The sequence below is a fragment of the Carcharodon carcharias genome, chromosome 10 (genome assembly GCF_017639515.1).
Source record: "Carcharodon carcharias isolate sCarCar2 chromosome 10, sCarCar2.pri, whole genome shotgun sequence".
Classification (NCBI taxonomy): domain Eukaryota; kingdom Metazoa; phylum Chordata; class Chondrichthyes; order Lamniformes; family Lamnidae; genus Carcharodon; species Carcharodon carcharias.
The window spans coordinates 97,968,425-97,986,939 of NC_054476.1; positions in this window are offsets into that span (position 1 = coordinate 97,968,425).

The following is an 18,515-nucleotide window of genomic DNA, read 5'->3' on the forward strand; positions in this document are numbered from 1 at the left end:
AGAGATTAGAGATGCAAGGATAGACAGTGAAGTATTGGAGATGGGACGATATACAAAGTGAAATATTGGAGATGAAATTATTAAAAATGAAGGATTTAAGATGGACCAAGAAAGTGTAGTAAAGTGTCAGAGATGGGGAACTAGATACAGTGAAGGAATGGAGATAACGGGATAGACATGGTGTGCTGAAGGGATGGAGATGGAAGGATAAACAAAGTGAAAGAATGGAGATGGAGGAATAGACATAGTGAAGTTTTTGGAGAATGAAGGATAGACACTGAACAATTTAAATGCAGGAATAGACAGTTTGAAGAATTGGAGACGGAGGTATTGACAGAGTAAAGGATTGGAGAGGGAACAGTAACTATAATAAAGAGTTGAGCAATAGACATGGTGAAGGATTAGAAGAGGAGAGAAAGGAAAAGTGAAAGAACAGAGGTGGACAGATGGAGACGTGCAGGAATAGAGATGGAGGGATAGACACAGTGAAGGATTGGAAAGGTAGCAATAAAGAGCGAACAATTAGACAATGAGGGATAAACAGTGAAGGAATGGAGATACAGGGGTTGACGATATGATGGATTAGAACGTTTTCAACTCTTTTATTGATGGGTGGATAGACAGAGTAGATGACTGGAAATGCAAGTACAGACAAAGTGAAGGATAGCTGCTGAAGGGATATACACCATGAGGTATTGGAAAAGAAGGGATAAATACAGTGAAAGATTGGAGATGGATAGATAGATGAAATGAAGAATAATGATGGAGGGACAGACACCAATGGACCAAAATGGAGGGCTTGGCAAACTGAGAATTTGGAGATGAAAGATAGACACAGTGAAGATTTGCAGAATGAGGGATAGACACAATAAAGAATTGGAGATAGATGTAAAAACATGGAAGGACTGCAGACAGTGATAGACTGAATTGAGGGAGAGAAAGAGTGAAGGTTTGAATATGGAAATAAATGAAGTATTGCAAAGCTCTTTACAGCCAATTAGGTACTTCTTGGAGTGTAGACACTTCTTTATTCTTTCACGGGATGTGGCTGTCGCTGGCTAGGCCAGCATTTATTGCCCACCCCTAATTGTCCTTGAGAAGGTGGTGGTGAGCTGCCTTCTTGAACTGCTGCAGCTCCTGTGGTGTAGTTACACCCAGTGCTGTTAGGGAGGGAGTTCCAGGATTTTGACCCAGGGACAGTGAAGGAATGGCGATATGTTTCCAAGTCAGAATGGTGTGAGACTTGGAGGGGAACTTGTTCCCATGCATCTGCTGCTCTTGTCCTTATAGGTGGTAGAGGTCGCAGGTTTGGAAAGTGCTGTCAAAGTGGTGAGTTGATGAATTCTTGCAGTGCATCTTGTAGATGGTACACACTGCTGCCACTGTGCGTTGGTGGAGGAGGGAATGAATGTTTATGGTGCGGTGCCAATCAAGTGGGCTGCTTTGTTCTGGATGGCATTGAGCTTCTTAAGTGTTGTGGGAGCTGCACTCATTCAGACAAGTGGAGAGTATTCCAACACAGGCCTGACTTGTGCCTTGTAGATGATAGACAGGCTTTGAGGAGCCAGGGGTGAGTTACTTGCCACAGAATTCCCAGCCTTTGATCCATCCCCACCCCCTTTCCGATCCCCTTTTTCGAATAATTTATCATTTTTTTACACTATATTTTTTTCTTTTCCCTCCTATTTTTAAATTTATTTCGATGTATTGTTTCATTCTATTGTTTCATCTCCATCTTTGAGCCCATTTTGATCCCTTCCCCCCACCCCACCCGCACAGGGCCATCTGCCACTAGCTTGCTTCCCTTAATGTCCCCATTAGCACATCCTTTAGATAATATCACCACTATCAACACCCCTTTGTCCTTTTGTCTATGACATCTTTGACAGTTTTGTCTTGGCCTCCACCTATCACTGGCCCCCTATCGAACATTCCTGTCCCACTCACTTCTACCAGCTTATATTTAATCTCATTTCTATATGTCTTAGTTCTGATGACGGGTCATACAGATTCAAAACGTCAACTGTATCCCTCTCTGCAGATGCTGTCAGACCTGCTGAGTTATTCCAGGTATTTCTGTTTTTGTTCTAGATTTCCAGCATCCGCAATATTTTGCTTTTATTTCTACTTTTAGATTTGATCACAGTTAGTCAGCTGGATAATAGAGAAAAAATGAAGGAAGAACTTTTATTTATATAGTAACTTTCGCAGTGTTAGCTTGTCCCAAAGCTCTTTTCAGCCAGTGAAGTACTTTTGAAGTGTAATTACTGTTATTGGTAATTCTGGCACAGCAAGATCCCACAACTGCAATGAGATAAATGGTCAGATGACCTGATGAGTGATATTAGTTGAGGGATCAATATTGACCAGTAAACTGGGGAGAACTTCTCTGCTCTTCTTCCAGTAGTTACACCCAAAATACTGTGGCCAGCTGCTTGAATGTGTGTTCAGGTGTTAGGTGTTGCTGCGATCTGAATCCTGTCATGTTGCCTCCATGATCCAATAACTTACCAGCACTCATACCACTAGGCGTGATGTGTGAGCCATTTGGATAAATACCTTTCTACACTGTGGCTTGCCATACTCATGTGACCTCTGATGTCATGGTATCATGATGTCATGATAGGGCAGTAGTCATTTTACACACCACGTGAAACATCGGCCAGGATTTTCCCATCGGCGATTTGGGGGCGGGGCCCACTCGCCAGTGGAAAAATGACGCAGGATGACGTTGGGAGGAACCCCCATTGTCATCCCGGTCCCTTTAAATTTTCAGGAAGGCGGGCGGACAGCGAAATCAGCTGTCCGCCCGCCGACCTGTCAATGCCCAATTGAGGCCATTGACAGGGTAATTAAAGTAATTAAAGACCCTGTCCATCCAACGTTAAGGCTGGCGGGCAGGCCAGGAGCCCCAGTGGGCTTCTCATAATAAATGAAACCTCATCCACTGGCGGGATGAGGTTTCATGTTCCTTTTTAAAAACGTTAATAAATGTCATGTGATATTTATTAACATGTCCCATCTTGTGCGACATTGTCACATGAGGGGACATGTTAATATTTTTATTTCTCTATTTTTTACGTTTATGACAGTGTCACTAATCTCCCTGAGTGCTTCCTGTCGGGCAGGCCGCTGGGCCAGCCTTAATTGGTCCGCCCACTCAAAATAGCGAGACCCGTTTCGGCGGCGGGGGTCGGCTGCCCGCCCACCGCTGAGCCAGTGGGGCCCGCACTCCCGCCAAGGGCAAAATTCTGCCCATAATGTCAGAAGTGTGCAACCAGGATTGAGTGGATTTTGATAGCTGGAATAGAGCCAGCAGATGTTAAAAAAAAAAGCAAAGCATAATTAAAACTTTGGTCTGCAGCTTTGTACAGGCCGTCAACTGCTGGGTGAGTCATTGTGGCTTCTAATTGTCTAATAACTGCTTCTGTGGAGATGAAGGGAGAGGGAATTGGCAATTCTTCCAGTCTCAATTGCAGAATTTTGAGATTGCCACAGAGGTCAACAAGAATTCTCAAAAAATCAGAGTAATGACTCTGCTAACAGTGATGGGGAAAGAGAGCTACATGCTGACCCTTGACCTCACTGAGGAGCAGAGTTGGTGAAATCTTGGACTTCATGAGGCCTTACTTTGTACCCTCTACTAATGTCATTTAGGAGCACTGTGGGTTTAACACCTGAGCTCAGAAAGAGGGGAAGAACATTGATCAGTATGTGACTGCACTGAGACATCTTGTGAGCTTGGGTTAATAAAAGATGATCTGATTAGAGATGGAATTGTCTTAGGAACAAGAGATCCCACCATGAGAGAATGTCTGCTAAGAGAAAAGAAACTTACCCTCTAGGAAACTATTGACATGTGCAGTAGCTCTGAAGTGGCTAACCGTCAGCCGAAGTTCATTGAGGGGGAACCGAAGAGGCTTTGCACTCAGAGGCAACCCAAGCCTCCAAACACAATTCAATAAACAAATAGAAGGAAAACATAGAAAAGGACCAGCAGAAAAATCAAGGCTGGAGTATTAGATGTAAATACTATGGAAGACACCATAAGAAGAAAAGGAAGCATATCCAGTGTGGAGAAAGCAGTGCCCTAACAGTAAGAAGCTGAACTACTTTGCACACAAGTGTTTTGCTGGAATGAAGAAAGGCAAGCTGGGAAGATGTCAGCCAATAATTCTGATGAATCACTCTACTCCCTAAAACAGGTTGGCACTATAGATTCTTGAGGTAAAAAATGGTTTGTGACTGTTAGAATGATGACTGCAGATTATTTGCAGGTGACACAAACATTGGCCGTGTAGTTGACAATGAAGAGGATAGCTGTTGTCTCCAGAATGATATCAATGGTTTGGTTGAGTGGACAGAAAAATGGCAGATGGAATTCAATCCAGAGAAGTGTGAGGTAATGCATTTGGACAGAGCTTAAAGTTGGGAAGAGCTGGTCAGAGTGCAAACTTTCAATGCACTCACATGAGAACTTGGCAGCTGTGTAGAGAAGCTGTCATCTTGAACATACCTGGTGAAAGTGAATGTCCAGATCTATCTTCGCAAATGGAGAAGCTGTAGCTGATGAGGCAGATTTGATTTCAGCACTTGAGCAAGGAACTGAACAGCCATCAGATCCAGAGATCAACTGCTTCCCAACAAATGCAATGGATCAGCAGCAACAATAACCACAGCAGCAACACTCACCATTACAATGACATTCCCCAGAGAAGCAACATCAACCCAGGAACCAGCAAACACCAGACGAACAGCCAATAATTCACAGGTGTACCATAAAAATATTTGAATGCTTTAAAGGCTATGGGTGGAATTTTCTGCCCTCACTGGTGGTGACCTTGGTGTCAGTGGGACATTTAATCAAGCAGGAGGGTGGATGGCCAATTGAGGTCCTTAAGTGGTATTCCTCATCCTGCTGCTACTGGTGTTCATCCAGTGGCAGGAAGCAGACTTGCAGGAGTCTGTGCTGCTTGCAGTCTTCCAGAGGAGTCTCTCACATGGCATCTGATCAAGGGACCTGGCATCTAAGATCCATTCCCCTGCTCTTGCCCCCAGCGCCCATGATTCTGGGGAAGAGCTGCAGCTGCCCAGTTAACCGGGCCTTCCTGAAAAGCGGTCTCAGATCCCTCGCTGGCAGGCTAGTTCTTTGTCACCTACATTAAATTCCACCTGCATGTGTATGAACAGAGGAAATTGGAGCAAGCTAAAAAAAAAACAAACAGATTTTTGTTCATTTGTGATCATTTTCTTTTTGGACAATGTACATGGGGTAACTTGCAAATGATAGATCCTGCAAATTTTCTTCTTTTTTATGAAAAGGAGGATGTTTGGATAAATACCTTTGTACACTGTGGCTTGCCACATTCATGTGACTTATGATGTCATGATATAAATAAAGGTTTTTGCACATTACATGGAACATGGGCCACTTGGGACACCCTTGAGCCCAGGGAACTGTACTCAGCAGTAATATGAAAAGACACAGACTGTGTAAAAACATGATCCTTTCTCTTAATGAGATCCAAATTGTGTAAAATTTACATATTATTCCCACATTAAACATAGAGCTAAACACACTGCAGTTCGGAAACTGATTTTGCATCTCTGAGTGTATTTTAAAAATTGCTGATTATATTAATGTGTTATCTATCTGTTATATTTAGAACTGATTCTTTTGACTAAAATAAGATTGAGCTTGACTTATTTTAACTTGTTGGCTCTTTGGATGATCTCCCTCCACATGTCACTGACGGAGACGTGACTTACTTGCTGCGAACTGTCATGCTCGGGTGAGGAAATTTATAAACGGGTTCCAAGCAGACAAGTTCCATGCAGTCAGTGAATGACTCGATGTAGAAACAGAAAGCATTCCACATTCTGCCTTCAATACCATTGTGCATTCACAGAATTGCACTGCTATTGGCTAGTGATGTTTGGTAAAACAGGAGATAACTGGAATGCCTTTACAGAGGGACATCCATCTTTCTCACTGAGAGAGGAAGAATGGGAAAACACAGGTAGTGAGGGAGGAGATAAGAAAATAGGGAGACAAGACAAGGGCAGAGGCAGGTGCATAGTGACAGATATAGACAAAAACAGAGATATCAACAGAAAAGGGAGAAGAAATATGCTTGGGAGGTAGAGGGAAACTAGCAAGCCAGGCACTGTGCTGTACTCAATGAAGAGAAGGTTCAGCACCACATCCGCCGCACAGCTAGGGATGGGCAATGAATGCTACATCTTCACAAGGATGGCAGAGAGTAGGTGACCTGTTTGCAAAAAGGCTCCAGTTGCAGAGCCTCTGGTTCCGCAGCAGGACAGGGAGATGGAGCAGAGGCTGTGGATAGGACAAGCTCAGTGAGATGCCCTCTGTCATGTTGGAGTCAGACTCTCCTTGACAATGGTAGGAGCACAGTCTGCCAGGCCAGCCAAAGCATCCAGCATTTCACTGTAAATTTTTAAAAATGATTTCATGGGATGTGGACTTCGCTGGCTGGGCCAGCATTTATTGCCCATCCCTAATTGTCCTTGAGAAGGTGGCGATAAGCTGCCTTCTTGAACCGCTGCAGTCCCCGTGGTCCCACAGTGCTGTTAGGGAGGGAGTTCCAGGATTTTGACCCAGCGACAGTGAAGGAATGGCGATATATTTCCAAGTCAGGATGTGAGTGACTTGGTGGGGAACTTCCAGGTGGTGGTGTTCCCATCTTTCTGCTGTCCTTGCCCTTCTAGGTGGTAGTGGTTGTGGGTTTGGAAAGTGCTGTTGAAGGAGCCTTGATGAGTTGCTGCAGTACATCTTATAGATGGTACACACTGCTGCTACTGTGCTTCGGTGGTGGAGAGAGTTTGTGGTGCCAAATCAAGCCTGGTTGCTCTGGATGGCGTCAAGCTTCTTGGGTGTTGTGGGAGCTGCACTCATCCAGACAAGTGGAGAATATTCCATCACATTCCTGACTTGTAGATGGTGGACAGGCTTTGGGGAGTTGCACCTTCATCAGCATTCCACAGTAGGCCACCCCATCGAGGTCCTCTTCTGAGCCCTCTATTCCACAACTCGCCTGTAACCTCACCCTCTGGTGAGCTGGGAAATGGAACATCCTTTCCTCCCGGCCTGGCTGCAGCCCATTCATGCCCAGTGACTCATTCCATGCTGATCCAAGTTCTATATCAGATACATGCAATATCAGTAACAGAGCTGATGGCTACGAGTGGCAGGTCAGGTGATAATACTTCTTCATCAGTGCTGATCTGTCCTCTCTCTCCTTCTTGGACTGCTGTGGCTGGGTAGTTGACAGTTCTTAAGACTCTGCCTAGAGGATCCTTTACTATGAGATTATTTATTAATCCTGTTTCATTACACATTGCCAGGTCTAAAATAGCCTGCTCTCTGGTTGGTTCCAGATGTATTGTTCTAAGAAAATGTCCTGAATACCATCTGTGAACTCACCCTTTACACTACCTTTGCCAGTTCGATTCGTCTAATCTATAGGAGTCACCCTGATTTTTTACGAAATTATCTTCGTTCAGGTGGCACCTTAATCCCATGGTACACATTTTTAAAAAATTCTTCCACCAAAAACACTTCCTTAAGGTTCCCAACGTCCTGTTCAACCTTTATCGATGTGTATCACATATCAAACATTTCATTCACTCTAGCAAATTCCACAAAGGTCTGACTCAGTTTTCTTTTCAGATTTCCAAATTTCTGCCTGTGGGCTTCCAGTGCCAACTCAGAAGCATTGAAAACAGCAGCCTTTACTCTGTCACAGTTGCCTGATTGCTCCTTTGAAAGAGATGAGTACACCTCCAAAGCTTTTCCATAAAAACGCACTGTAAAAACACAGTCCAATCTTCTTTAGAACACCAGTTTTGTAGCAACTTTCTCATATGACACTCCTTCCTCACTAAGCTTAGATACCAAGTAAATCCTTTTTACCAAATCAAAAGTACAAAGTATTGGTTCTGGATTACCCTCACCGTTCACCCTCCGATTTAGATTTTTGTACTTTGAGTTTTAATTTTTCTGCTGAGCCAATTCAACTTTGATCTCTCCCTGCTAGCTCCTGATTTCAAGTCAACCCCTATTTCCTAGCCACAGCCATCAAATTATCCTTTGTTCTAATGGACAAGTCTTCTCTCTCCAAAAGCATCTGAGCATTAACAGTAGCCATGTTCATTATAGCATAAGTAAATGTAAAATGCTGTTTGTTTACATTCTGGGAGATTCCAGCAATCATGCTTTACAGCATTTGGGATCTATCCTGCAAGAGCCCCCAATCCCTGTGGAGACCAGAAACTTTTCAAAAGAAAGGAATTCCCTCAATACCAACAGAAATAACTGAAGGATGAGATTTCACTTTTTAAATACTTTTACCGTAACAAAAGAACCCCAAATCAACTAAGATCAAACATTAATTGAAAGGCAAATGGTAATTCAAACAGAAAAGTAAATTTCATTTCAAACCAGCACCACAGCCACTACAGACACACATGCAATATCAAGGGCAGTTCCAAAAGTTCCAGCACTCTTGCAAATTTTCACCACTCCTCACCACACCGGTCAAATCCTCCAAGGTTCTGTGTTAGCCATTCCATTTTGCCAAACCCAGATATGATTATCACCAGCAAGGCACACTTCAATGAACTCTTTTTTTCTTCTAGTCACCTCAATACTGCCAGCACAGTTTCCCAGAGACTCCTTTGTCTGACCTCTTGAATGAACTCTGTTCAACATTCTAGTCAGCTTTGGTAAAATTGCCCTCCACAAAGAGAGTTTGGGCAGGATTTTCGAGTCGTCGGGCTGTTGTGATGGGTAGGCCCAGGGTGGCCCGCGTAATGGATGCCCGCCCACAATTAGGCCGCAACCGCGATTTCATGCTGGCAGGCCAATTAAGGCTCGTCCAGCATGAAATGCGGCTCCACACTGGAGGGAAAAGGCTAAGGAGGTGGGGGGGGGTGGGGGTGGGGGGGGGGGGGGGGGTGGGGGTGGGTGGCGGTGGTGGGGTTTGGGTGTGGGGTCCTGTCGGGCACTAGGTCCAATGACGACGTGGCAGCCAGTTTAAAAGTGGTCTAGGCAGCCCCTGGGAGGCTGATGTGGAGGATGCCCCCTGAACCGACACTATAGACCTGAATGCGGCTGGACACAGCAGACAGGAGGGCAGGTCAGGTGGGAACTTGGCCCACCGCTTCTCTGATGAGTGCCTTGCCATCCTCCTGGAGGAGGTGGATGCCAGGAGTGACACCTTTGATCCCAGAGATGGGAGGATGATGTCACCGCACCTCACCAAGAGAACATGGGAAGAGGTGACAGTGCTGGTCAGCGGCCGTGACTTGGTGTGGCGCTCCTGGGTGTAATACCGGAAGCACTTCAATGATGTTCTGTGCTCAGGAAGGGTGAGTACCATGTTGGCATGGGTCACTGTGCAGATGTGTTAAGTTCTGGCTGTCCCCCCGTCGACTTCAGGGGTGTTAGAGTCTGAGTGTCAATCACGCTGGAGCTGGCCAAGGGGCTGAGCCCTGGCTGCTTGGACTGAGTGCTTTGCAGCTCGAGGGCCACGACTTGGATGTGCCCTGCCAGGTGCTTCTCAGCTGGGGTTGGCCAAGCTGCAGTGGCGCTGCTGGTACAGAGTAGACTAATCAATGTTCCTCTGTTGTTTCAGCAGAGGACGGCCCTCAGTGATATAAAAAGGTCGCAGACTGACAGAGCCGCCTAATCCTCTCGAGACATGAACAGGACACCCTGGATCTCGAGAGCCGGCATGGCCCACTTGGAACCAGGCTTGGAGAGGTGGGTGTGCCAAATGAAGGTAAGAGTCCAGTGCACTGAGGTGAGAGTTTCGGCTTGTGCAACCATTCAGTGTAGTCCCTTCATTGATGTGAGCCATGAACCTGGAGTCCCCATTGATTGTTGAAAAAAGATGGCACCATGATGCAGATCTCCATTGTCTCACCAGGGTGCCTGTTATGCACAGTGACAGTGTGATGACTTTAACGACACGTCCTTGTTCTCCCTTTTAGGTTCACCAGCAGGCATTTGCTCTCCAGACCCCAAAGGTCCACCCCTGACACCTGGTGTTATTTTCACCTGTGTCACACCCGCTCTCTGAAGCAGGCACCAGCTCAGATACCAGCACTTCGGTGGACATTAGAGCAATGGATAGTATCTTGGTGCACATTGGTGAGGGCACTTCACACTCCCTTGAGGTGCAGGCGGAGGCTGAGAGTTCCCAGGGTGCCGGCAGTCAGGGGGCTGCTGGAGACCAGGATGATGCTCAGCCAAAGGCTGATGGTGAACCTCTGGAGTCGTCCATTAGGCGGCAGATGCTGATGTCCAGCAACATGTGTGGGAGGATCTGGTAGAGATCCATGAGGGTCTGCGTGCCATGGTCCTTGTGATGGGGGAGTCCGTGCAGAGTGTGAGCACTGTGTTGGCCCTCATGGGAGAGTGCATTGCCTCATCCATTGAGAGAGTTTCGACTCTCATGGAGAGGCAGCTCCAGGGACCGAATCAGGGGTTCCTGGGGTTGTGCTTGGACTTACAAGCCCTCAAACAGGCAATGTCCTCAGCTGGTCAGTGACAGTGTGTGAGATGGATTGGGCACCCAGTATCCCAGCTAGGTGCCTGTTCATCAATAGTGAGCAGGGAAGTCCAGAGTGACCTCTCATTGGCGCACGAACTGACTGTCATCTCTGCGGGCTCCTCTCAGGGCGCTCTGTATGGCAACTGCAGCTCCTTCACCCCTCTGCCAGTGACCATGGCATCTGATGAGGCAACTGGGAAGATGCCAGTCATGGCACTGGCTGCTCCTTCCCAGGTGGGGTCAGCACAGACTCCACTGGCCATAGGATGATTGCCAAGGTCATCAAGGCCAACAGGATGGCCGAGTCAGCAGGCTGTCTCCAATGCCGCTGCCAGCGATGGGGGGAGCACCAAGACATACCACCTGCAAACATAAGTTAAAGGCACAACGAGCACAAGAGGGACAGGTCACGGGTGATTTTATGTTCATTTTTGTTTACTTTATGTACACTGGTCTGATGCTGAATACCAGAAACGTTTCTGTTAAGATTATTGAACTGTTAAGATTATTATCAGAATGACATAATTGTGTTTTTGTTGTCAAGGACTGAGTATGTTTTACCTTTTCCTTTCTTTGGTGAGGGGAACACAAGTATGTAATGCTGGACATTGGTTACTCTGAACTTTATTGCATAGGCACTGAGTGTTCTTTGTGTTCAAATGAAAGGGTCCTTCAAGATATCCAGGATGGAGGCAGCAGCCCTGGCACGCATTTGAAGATGATCTTTGGTAGCTTAGCTGAAGGAGCATTGGATCAAGGTGTCCCTCATGTCCCAGCCTCCCTGGAAGTTACCGAAGTCTGGCTCCACGCCCTCAGCATTCTCCTCACCGTGCTCATAGAACCATAGAACATTACAGCACAGAAAAACGGGCCATTCGGCCTTCTTGTCTGTGCTGAAATATTATTCTGCTAGTCGCATTGACCTGCACCCGGTCCATAACCCTCTAGACCTCTCCCACCCATGTATCTATCCAATTTATTCTTAAAACTTGAGAGTGAGCCTGCATTTACCACATCAGATGGTAGCTCGTTCCACACTCTCACCACTCTCTGAGTGAAGAAGTTCCCCCTAATGTTCCCCCTAAACCTTTCCCCTTTCACCCGAAAGCCATGTCCTCTCATGTTTATTTCTCCTAATCTAAGTGGAAAGAGCCTACTCGCATTTACTCTGTCTATACCCCTCATAATTTTGTAAACTTCTATCAGATCTCCCCTCATTCCTCTACGCTCCAAGGAATAAAGTCCTAACCTGTTTAATCTTTCCCTGTAACTCAACTCCGGCAACATCCTAGTAAATCTTCTCTGCAATCTTTCAATTTTACTGATATCCTTCCTGTAGTTAGGCGACCAGAACTGCACACAATACTCCAAAGTTGGCCTCACCAAAGTCTTTTACAACCTCACCATAACATCCCAACTCCTATACTCAATACTTTGATTTATGAAGGCCAGTATGCCAAAAGCTTTCTTTACAACCCTGTCTGCCTGTGATGCCACTTTCAGGGAATTATGTATCTGAACTCCAGATCCCTTTGCTCCTCTGCATTCCTCAGTGCCCTACCATTTATTGTGTATGTCCTACCTTGGTTTGTCCTTCCAAAATGTAACACCTCACTCTTTTCTGCATTAAATTCCATCTGCCATTTTCTGGCCCATTTTTCCAGTTGGTCCAGATCCCTCTTCAAGCTTTGAAAGCCTTCTTCGCTGTCCACAACTCCTCCAATCTTAGTGTCATCAGCAAACTTGCTGATCCAGTTTACCACCTTATCATCCAGATCATTGATATAGACAACAAACAACAATGGTCCCAGTACAGATCCCTGAGGCACACCACTAGTCACAGGCCTCCAGTCTGAGAAGCAATCATCCACTACCACTCTCTGTCTTCTCCCACACAGCCAATTTTGAATCCAGTTTACAACCTCTCCATGGATACCAAGTGTCTGAACCTTCTGAACTAACCTCCCATGTGGGACCTTGTCAAAGGTCTTACAAAGTCCATGTAGACAACATCCACAGCCGTTCCTTCATCTACTTTCTTGGTAACCTCCTTGAAAAGCTCTACAAGGTTCGTTAAACACGACCTACCACGCACAAAGCCATGCTGACTATCCTTAATCTGCCCTTGGCTGTCTAAATAATTATATATCCGATCTCTCTGAACACCTTCCAATAATTTACCTACTACTGACGTCAGGCTCACTGGCCTGTAATTACCTGGTTTACTTTTGGAGCCTTTTTTAAACAACAGAACAACATGAGCTACCCTCCAATCCTCCGGCACCTCACCCGTGGCTAAGGACATTTTAAATATTTCTGCCAGGGCCCCTGCAATTTCTACACTAGTCTCCCTCAAGGTCCGAGGGAATATCATGTCGGGCCCGGGGGATTTATCTACCTGTATTCGCTGTAAGGCAGCAAGCACCTCCTCCTCTTTACTCTCTATATGTTCCATGACACTACTGCTTGTTTCCCTTCCTTCCTTATACACTATGCCAGTTTCCTGAGTAAATACTGATGCAAAAAAACTGTTTAAGATCTCCCACATCTCGTGAGGCTCCACACATAGACGACCACTCTGATCTTCAAGGAGACCAATTGTGTCCCTTACTATCCTTTTACTCTTAAGATACTTGTAGAAACCCTTCGGGTTTACCTTCACATTATCTGCCAAAGCAACCTCATGTCTTCTTTTTGCCTTCCTGATTTCCTTCTTTAGTATTTTCTTACATTTTCTATACTCTACAAGTACCTCATTTGCTCCTTGTTGCCTATATCTGCTATACACCTTTCTCTTCTTCTTAACCAGATCGCCAATATCCCTTGAAAACCAAGGTTCCCTTTGCATGTTAACTTTGCCTTTAATCCTGACAGGAACATGCAAACTCTGCACTCTCAAAATTTCGCCTTTGAATACCTTCCACTTACCTGAACACATCCTTGCCAGAAAACAACTTATCCCAATCCACACTTCCTAGATCCTTTCTCATTTCCACAAAATTGGCCTTTCTTCAATTTAGAATCAACTTGAGGATCTGACCTATCCTTACCCATAATTAACTTAAAACTAATGACATTGTGGTCACTGGACCCAAAATTTTTGCCTACACATACTTCTGTCACCTGACATGTCTGGTTCCCTAATAGGAGATCAAGTATTGCATCCTCTCTTGTTGGTACCTCTATATTGATTTAGAAAACATTTCTGAACACATTTGACAAACTCTTAGCCATCCAGCCCTTTTACAGTATGGGAGTCCCAGTCAATATGTGGAAAGTTAATCTTTCTTCGGACTCACTACTGGACTTCTCATCTGTGGCCTGTGCAGCTGCATCAAGATCCTCTTCCTCTAGTGGGCCTTCCCTTGCCAGTGCCAGATTGTGAAAAGCGCAGCATGCAACCACTCTCAGTGACACCCATTCTGGGGGGTATTGTAGTCTGCCCCTGAACGGTCCAGGCTTCGAAAGCACATCTTGAGAAAACCTATGGTACTCCACACACACACACACACACACACACACACACACACACACACACAAACACACCACCACCACCACCCCCCCCAGTGCCCTTGTGGAGGCATGACTCATGTTGTAACGCTTACCTGCCTCTTCTTGGGTGGCGGAGAGGCGTCATGAGCCACCTCTTCGATGGATAGCCCTTGTCACCCAACAGCCAACCATCCAGTCGGGCCGGAGCACTGAAGAGCCCTGGTACCTGGAAGTGTCTGAGGATGTAGGCATCATGGGAGCTGCCTGGGTACCTTGCACAGACTTGTAGAATCAGCATCCTGTGTTCACACACTATCTGCACGTTTATGGAGTGGAAGCCCTTCCTGTTGACGAAGGCACCAGGCTCACCTACTGGCACCTTGATGGCCAAGTGTGTGCAGTCTATTGCATCCTGGACATGGGGGAAGCCAGCAATGGCCACGAAGCCCCTGGCTCACTCAGCCTGGCTGGCCTCGTCCATACGGTAAAGAATAAAGGTCAGGACCCGCCTGAACAGAGCTTCTGTCACCAGTTTGATGCAACTGTGGACAGCTGATTGGGAGACTCTACACAGATCCCCCACTGACCCCTGGAAAGAGCCGGAGGCATAAAAGTTGAGGACCACTGTGATCTTCAGGGCCATTGGCATTGGGCGTTGGTGGTGATCTCAGGCCCAGTCATCTGACAGATTGAGGTCACTGTCTCCCCTGAGAGTCAGAGCCACCTTTGGCACTGCATGTCGGATATATTGAGGTAGCTGCATCGCAGCCCGTAAACCCTGGCAGCAGGATAGTGGCATCTTCTGTGGTCCCTTCCGCCTTGGACTACCTGCTGGCCCTGCCCCCCTTGTGCCTGCGTTTCTCCTCCCACAGGTCACTTCCCTGGAAGCTGCATTGGGACACCTGGCCTCCTCTCCCTCCTGCCCCTCTCTTCCTCTCAGAGGAGGTGCCTCCAGCAGAGAGCACAATCCCATTACCAGGGTAAGGGAAGACTGTCTGATACCTGGAAGGGTCCACATGATCTGAATCCTCCGGGGGCCTGGCAGACATCAATGAGCCTGATTTGAAACCTGGAAATACTAAGAATGAAGCCCCAGACAGAGATGAAGCTGCCAAATACCAATATGCAATCAGCTTCAAACTATCTCCAAAACTGCTCACTACTCACACTGGCAATGTTGCTGACCATTTTCAGCCCACCCTTGGATGAGGTGTGTGAAAATGTCAGCTGCCTGCCTGCCTGTTTTACCCGTGCACTGAGCAGAAAATTGCACAGGTAAGGAAAAATCACATATAATTGGACCGTTAAGGGCCTTAAGTGGCCTGTTAACTAATGATGGCGCCGCTCCGGCACCTGCGCGCTCCCGCTGAATGAAATACTGCGTGAGTGTGCGATGACATTAGGACACTCGCCTGACATTATCCCGCGCAATTTTACACCCGATCGGGTTGGGCGCGCGCCCGTCCGTGGGATGTAAAATTCTGCCCATTGTATCTTCTTCTACCTCGAGATTCAGTGTGAGAATATCTTTTTCCTGCCCAGCTATAACTCGACATTCAGTTACTTATCTATTTACTTTTAGTTTGGCTAACTCCCACTTCCAGAGCAACCTGGGTCACGTCTGCACTTCCCAGAAGTGATCTCAAGGTAGTAATTTTGGGTTATAAATTCCTTTCCCAGAACCTAGTTTCACTCTGGATCTAAAAGGACACTCTGAAAAAGAAATTATACATTGTTTCCCAAAGCACAAACATCATCATAAAAAGGACAGGGAAAAATCAAATGTGAAAAGAATTCAACTGGCGAAGTTCTAACATTGTAAAAGGCAGACTATAAAACTGTACTTAACCAGCCCATGCTTGCAAATCCAAAACAAAACCTCTAGATTTGATTCCATGATTGGGCGGCAGTTGCTGACAATCCTAGGTGCAATAATAGATGAACTAATAACTAGTTTAAGATAATCAACCGGGCTTGCGACATGGCTCATTTACACTTGCTGGGGAAGTGACATTCATTCATGAGCAAAGATCAGTTCTCTGCAAGCAAAACAACTATGTTCAAGCCTTGCACCCTTTTTGAATTACACGGAAGCTTGAGGTGCCTGCAGTTCCCCATTTCTTTCTCTATGGCAATGCCTTGGCCAGTCAGAGTTGACTTGCTAACCAATCAGCACCCCTTTCTCCTGTGGTATAAATTGTTGTGATTGTTTGAAATTTGGCATTCTTGCACTCGTGAAGAGTGCAAGATGAAAAACTTCAGCAACATGTCTTTCTTTTCAGCAATATTTAAATTACATTCCTCTGTGTCTTAAAACTTTAGAAAGTGCATTAAACTGAGGGGGAGAGAGACAATTGAGCAATTGGACAGAAATGGAGAGAGTTCCTTTATTACTATATTTTTTCAATTTTAAAATAAAAGCACCAGTAGAATTTTTAAGCCAATTAGCTCACCTGTGTTTTGCTGACAGAAAACATCACAATGTCACAAAGACTTAAGATTGTTTCTCCATGAGCCAAGAATCAACATTCCAAAACAAAAGCAAAATTAAGCAGCGGAGGGAGAGACAGGGAGCGAAACAACAGTGAAATCTTCCTGCTTTATTGCCATCCTTAAATGCACCTTGAAACAACTTTTAATCACCACACCTTACATCGCCTTCTTTGTCTCAGCACTCATTTATGTTTCTTGATTGCACAGCAAAAGAATGTATTTGAGTATGAGTTGTTGCTGTTGTAGGAGACAAATACTTTGAAGAGACAGAGAGGGAGATGGTAGTATTGTACTCATCTCATTTGAGAATCTGGGGTTAGAGCAGTTTAAATAAATTGGATGGACTCCTGCGCCAATAAGGGCTCATATTAGGCATCTGAGAAATGTTTGATGGGACAGCAAAGGGGGAGCTTTACATTTTTTCCGCCACACACTATCTGCCATGAGAGTGTTTGATGCAACAATCTCAAAGGAGATTTGCTCTGTATTTCACCCCATGCTGTACCTGTCCTGGGAGTGTTTGATGGGGACAGTGTAGAGGGAACTTTACTCTGCATCTAACCCTGTGCTGTAACTGACCTTGGAGTGTTTGATGGGGACACCGTAGAGGGAGCTTTACTCTGTATCTAAACCCATGCTGTAGCTATCCTGGGAGTGTTTGATGGGGACAGTGTAGAGGGAGCTTTACTCTGTACCTAACCCCATGCTGTAACTACCCTGGGAGTGTTTAATGGGGACAGTGTAGAGGGAGCTATACCCTGTATCTAACCCTGTGTTATATCTGTCCTGGGAGTGTTTGATGGGGACAGTGTAGAGGGAGCTTTACTCTGTATCTAACCCCATGCTGTAACTGTCCTGGGAGTGTTTGATGGGGACAGCGTAGAGGGAGCTTTACTCTGTATCTAACACCGTGTTGTACCTGTCCTGTGAACATTTAATTGGAGATTTTAGAGGGAAATTTAATCAATATTTAACACAGATAGTACCTGTCCTGACATTGTTCAGTGAGATAGTGCACATGGAGCTTTACTTTATGCCTAATATCTGCTGTACCTCCTCTGGGAGTGTTTGATGGGACTATGAAGTGGAAGCTTTATTCTCTATCTAACACTTAATTTGCCTGATGGAAGGCTTTAATTTGACAGTGTGGAGAGAGGAGCTTCGTTTACTTTGCTGATGATTGTGAGTAGACTGGTATGGCTGTAATTCGCTGGATTGGTTTTACCCTGCTTTTTGTGGATATGACATATCTGTGCAATTTTCTACTTTGTCAGGTAGATACCAGTGTTTTTGCTGTACTGGAACAGCTAGTTCTGGAGCATAGGTTTTCAGCACTGCAGCTCAGATATTGTTGGGACCCATGACATAGAGAGGACAGGTATTGAGCTCCCACAGGCAAGTTTTCAGGAACTGGGGAGGAAGTTAAAGAGTGGGACTTGAAAGATAGTAATCTCTGGAATACTCCCAGTGCCTAGTGAAAGTAGAATAGAAAGATATGGAGAATCAATGTGTGTGGGTGGGGAAGGTTGTTACAATTCTGAGGTTTATAAGTTTGTTATGTCCTTGGACTGTGTCTTTAAATTTATGCTGTAATGAAGGGGGTCGTAGGACCTCTACTTAGATCCATCTGACAGCAAGCCTGGGTGGTTTGATTGTTAAAGATTAAAGGGGCAACAGATTGCTTGGTACACCACATACAAACATACGAATTAGGAGCAGGAGTATGCCACTCCAAGCTTGCTCGGCCATTCAGTAAGATCATGGCTGATCTGAACGTAACCTCAACCCCACATTCCTGCCTACCCCGATAACCTTTCATCCCCTTGTTAATAAAGAATCTATCTACCTCTGCCTTAAAAATATTCAAAGACTCTGCTTCAACCACCTTTTGAGGAAGAGAGTTCCAAAGACTCACTACCCTCTGAGAGAAAAAAATTCTCCTCATCTCTG